This window comes from Pelmatolapia mariae, linkage group LG13 (genome assembly GCF_036321145.2).
Source record: "Pelmatolapia mariae isolate MD_Pm_ZW linkage group LG13, Pm_UMD_F_2, whole genome shotgun sequence".
Lineage (NCBI taxonomy): Eukaryota > Metazoa > Chordata > Actinopteri > Cichliformes > Cichlidae > Pelmatolapia > Pelmatolapia mariae.
Genome location: NC_086238.1, coordinates 1,947,501 through 1,953,260, shown reverse-complemented (window position 1 = coordinate 1,953,260; position 5,760 = coordinate 1,947,501).

Sequence of the window (5,760 nt, the reverse complement as noted above, 5' to 3'; positions counted from 1 at the left end):
TACTTAAGTATAAAAATTACACCTTTGACCAAAGAACTAGATTACACCTGAAGTTGATCCCCAGGGTTGACTGCCCACTGCTCCTAGAATAGATTAAATGTGGACGTTTCCCAACACTGAAAAATAAAAGGATATTTGATCTGCTTTTTCTTTTTCTTTCTTTTTATACAAACAAATTTTCACCATCTCAGTTTTACCTCAACTGTACTGAAATCAAAAGAAAGGCCACTGAAATCATTTTAAAAGATGAATTGGGGTTGTAATGGGGAACATTATTACATTTTGAACACAGCATATATACTCCCATTGAAATGAAGTTATAGGTTGTAATGATGATGTGTAATCTTTGCAGTTATTTGAATTACCTGGAGGCGGAATAGAGCATACTTAAACTAGACACAGTTGCCTCATACTGTGCCTGAGCATGATTATCCTCCCTCCCCACTCACCCTCTGACCTGCACTCACACTGCACGTAATGAGCCGGGTCCAAGTATGCATCCATTTGTCTCAGCGCCTCCGTTTCTCTTGTGCATGTTCTCTTTATTTCACATGCATACACTCTCCTGAAAAGCGCTCTCGCACAGTTTCGCAGAGGCAGCTGTCACTGAGGAAGTGTTGACATTTCATGTTTGAGTGCAGATAGCGATCAAATTGTATGCATCCCATACTCAAGTCCAACTGGACCATGGTTTGTCTACTTGCGCCTGAGCATGGCATGCACATCACACTAGTCAAATGAACTGGAGTTTGGGGGTTCAACATGCTCGGGCAGTGTACTGATCATCTTGTGTCTGCTGTGCCAAAGACTACACCCTAAGGGTAATTGGGTTCCTGCTCTTAAATGTTCAACCACATACACTGGAAGTTGTTTCAGCTCGTCAATGTCAGATATCTCTCATGTGTTAATCTCTACCTACTGATACATCTTTTGATGGCCTCCCACCATGAAAGAGCAATCGTATTATCAACATGTCAACATTTTAACAGTAAGGGGCTTGTAGTTGATCCTGCACAGGATTGTTTCATTAACAACAAGCACAAAGAGGTCTTCAGAGAGAACGTTTTCCTAATATTGATAAAGAGAGTTTTAACCAGGTGTAAGGATGCATAACCCTTCAGGTTCTTCATCTTTATCTTTACTCTGACTGATCCTGAGTAGCTATAAAAATGTATAAAAACTAAGTTTCCAGTGCCAGTTAAACACAAGAATAACTATATCTACAATCTCTTTTAGCAGTTTGAAAAGTATTTTACCTTACTGGTGGTTACTTATTTAATCATTAAAAAAAAAAACATTAAAAAAAAGAAACAACACAGACAAATATCCTTGAGCGGCCATTATTACAGTTAACTGAAAAAACAAAGATAGTCAACTGTCAAAGTGGAAAAAAGCCAACAAACAGCAAGTGCCTGTTATAAATATTTTCCCTACTGCCAAAACAACAAGCATGCCTTTCAAGTTTAGACACAAGTTCAAACACTATGGAAGTCTTACCTGACCAGTCATGTCAATCAAGGCTCACTTTGACATCTAGTTAATGAAAGATAACACATGTTATCAAAGGAAATTAATTTAAATAATGACTTGTTGACTCATCAAAAATAAATAATGACTTTCTAGTTTATGACAGAAGTTGATGTTTGGGAAACATGGGTGCCTGTGGGAGGTAAAGATTGTTTTAACCTGGCACCTCTGCATGAAACTACTTGAGTTCTTAACACATTAAAAACAGACAATCATACAAATTATAATCGAGTAAGTAATCCATAGATGAAAATAAATAATGTAAAATTCTGTAAAACAACCAGAGATATGTTTTTAAATTAATTAAATTTGAAAGCAGTAGGCCAATAGGATACTGAAGCAGAAAACTCTGCTCTCTATCTGCCAGATTCAATGTGGTTGAATCCTAGTCGGTATGTCTGTACAATGGTATTAAGTGAAAAAGTGAATTAAATTCCAGATTAAAAAGTTGTTCCTCAGAGTTTTTTCCACTTATCAGTAGAATTTGTATCCCTAATACAGTACTTTGTCTTGGATCACCTCTCATTCCTTTTGTTGGAAAAAGAGAATTAGACTCGGTCAGTCATTGAAATATCAGCAAATATAAACTGAAATACAATATATAAGGCAAAAACGATTTCATCGATTTTTTTCTATTCAGGGACACTGGCAATCTGTTTTGGGATCATAGTCGTGGTGAACAATGAAGCTGTTGCCAGACACTTAATCAAAAGATCAAGCTTTAACATTTTTTTTACCTTCATTTTTTATAAGATTCCCAACAGTACTGACTGAAACACAAGCCCAAACCATGACAGAACCTCCCACCATGTTTACAGATAGCTGTAGATATACACTATTGTATCTTTCTCCTGACATACTGATGACGATTTCAACCAAACAAAATTTGGATTCATCACTCCATAAAACCTGTATTTTCTGTCCACTTCTTGTGTAATTTGGTATACCTCAGCCTTTTCTCCCTATTTCCCATTCTTAAAAATGGGTTCTCTACAGCCACACATCTACTGAGACCATTTCTGATGAAGTTTCAGTGAACTGAAATGGATGAACTGAAATGCCAGATGCATTTGTCAGCTCTCATGTCAGGTCTTTGCTGGATTTTTTCCCCCAATTTCTTAAGTTTCAGACACTGTTCATCTGCTGTAGATATCTTTTTTAGGCCTGTCATTTCTTGTGTCCTCCACTTGTTCAATTTTTTCAAGATTTTAAATATACTATGCCAAGATTTAAGCAAAAACCTAATTGGGAATCACTTTGGCAATGTTTGTAGATTCAACTAAAGAAATGAGAACAACTAATGTGCTTTTGCAACAGGATGATAGTAACAAGCAAGTCGTAAGTGGCAAAGTGTTAAGTGGGTTGACAAACATGAAGAAACATTCCTCTGAAAATGTCAATGTTCAATAAAAAATGCGAAAGACCTTCAGAATTACTACTGGAGAATTATTGCTCAAGATCACTAGAATACTGAATAATAGGAATAGGATAGTGGGAGCCAGTGTAGCTCTACTAAGACTAGACTGATGTAGTCTCTATTATTGGTTTTCATTAATAACCTTGCAAAAGACTTCTGAATAAGCTGCAGCCTACTGAAAGTTATTTTAAGGAGTCTAGCAAAAAGAGCACTGCAGTAATTCAGTTTTCAAGAGAAGAATGCATAAATGCCTGGATGAGTTTTTCCTAGTCATGGCAAGTTAGGAAAGGTGTGACAGGTCAAAATGCCTGCCCTGAAATAGCCTGAAATCACTCCAACTCAAGCCAAGCCAGGTCACAAAGCAAATGCCAGTGCAATACTTATTTGAGGGTATCTTTCCAAACTAAACATTAATGACAACCAGTTCCTACAGGTTCACTAATAAAAATAAATAAATAAATGAAACTGACCAATCTTATCTGTAGCATGCCAACACTAAGTTCATGGATAGAGGACATAGAAACTGTGTGGATATAGCATACTAAATTACTGCACACTTTAGGCTAGAGTATTGTTTAAAATCAAATAACACAACAGGATAACAAGTCACTATCACAGAACTATTGAAGAACAAAGATTAGTGCTGACCAATAAATAATCATTATCACCGTGATAGAATTATCCTAATAAAAGGCAATGATTAAGAAAGGTAAGTGACTCATCATGTCAATATTTCACCATGTCCAATAAAATCATGTTTGAAATACACTCACTAGCCACTTTGTTAGGTGCATCTGTTCAACCATTTGTTAATGCAAATATCTCATCAGCCAGCCACACTGCAACAACTCGATGCATTTAGAAATGTAGACATGATCAAGACAACATGCTGAAGATCAAGCTGAGCATCAGAATGGGGAAGAATGGCTGTTGTTTACAGACGGACTCATATGAGTATTTCAGTAACTGCTGATGTAATCAGACTTTCCAGCAGCACTCCTGTCAGCTAAGAACAGGAAACTGAGGCTGCCAATTGCACAGGCTAACCAAAATTTTTCAACAGAAGATCGGAAAAATCTTGCTTGGTCGGATGAGTCTCAATTTCTGCCGCAACACTGGGTTTTTTTGAATTTGACCATAACAATATGAAGCATGGATCCATCCTACCATGATTCAATAGTTCAGGCTGGTGCTGGTGTAATAGGATGAATGATATTTTCTTTGTACACTTTGGGCACCTTAGTACCAGCTGAGCATCATTTACACGTCACAGCCCACCTGAATATCCATGTCCATCCCTTTATGACTACACCATACCAATGAGGCTATGCTTCTGTTGGCCGCATCCAGCAGGGTACCTCACCCTATTACGAAGTCCCAATCAAATCTTATAGTTTCATGAACATGACAATAAGGACAACATACTCAATTGGCCTCCACAGTTACCAGCTCTCAATCCAATAAAACTAGATGTGGTGGAACGGAAGATACACATCATGCAATATAACAAAGTATTTTATTCTATTTTGTAGAGTATTTTATTCTATGTGTATAGTACTTATTGTATTGTATATAGTATTTTATTTTATTCTGTTTTGTATAGCATGTTATTCTATCTTATCTTATTCTATTGGGGTTTTTTGTTTTGTTTTGTTTTTTCTTAATTTTTACTGCTCTTAACTTGCACTTTCTGCTGTGACCACCAAAATTTCCCACGTGTATGATTAATAAAGGTTCATCTTATCTTGTCTTATCTTATTCATGTGCAGCCCGGTCTTACGGTCCCACCACAGGATTTCAGTCAGGTTGAGATGTGCAGCATTTGTATGATGCCATCATGTCAATATGGACCAAAATCTCTAAGGAACTTTCAGCACCTTGTTGAATCTATGCCACAAATTAAGAAAGTTCTGAAAGGAAAAGGCAGTTCAAAGTGCCAAGTGAGTGCAATTTATTTTTTGTTTTGGAATATTATTAAAAAAAGAAATCTGTGAGGCCTATTTTAGGGTTGGGGCACTAATTTAAATTCAGTTTTAATCATATAGCACCAAATCACAACAACAGTAGCTTTTTAAATTAAAACAGGAAGATATGTCATCACCGTACTTGACATGGTCCCCATGTCTGCCCGGCCGGCCCCACAAGGTTACATGTGTTTTTGTTTACTCTCTCCCTCTTTCTCTCGCCACTCCACCTGGGCGGAGCTCACTGCGGGCTCCCGCCCTTGGCCCACACACCTGTTGGCCATCACGCTGCCATTATGCGTTTGCCATTTAAGGCCGGGACGCAGACAGTCTCATCGTTGGATGATTGTGTGAGACACGTTAGTGAGCCACTCTAGCCTCAGTGAAGTTTTCTTGTGTTAGTCTGTGATTCTGCGTAACCGATCTCTCTTGTGTATAGTTTTCCCGGTCCCGTAACCTAACCGCTTTGTGGACATGTGTAAGTTGGAGTGTGAAGAAGAGAGCGAGTGTGAGAGAGCTTCCCCTTCCCGGATTTCCCCCTGGACCCTAGGAACCCCGAATTTCCCCCACTGTATATATTCTGCACCTGGTGATTATGTAAATAAACTCTGTGTTTGGAACTGAACCCTGCTCTGCGCTTGAGTCCCGCCATCGCTTGTGACAGTACTGAATGTTATGACACATGGCATATATTCCTCACACTATGCAGGCCTGTTAAAAGACTACTTTCCACATTAATGACAGCTACATTCAATAGTAGCACCAAGCCAGGAAAGAAAACATGTCTAATAATATGAACCCAAACACTAGCAAGCTATAGGAAACTAAAAATGTTATTTTAACCTGAGATCA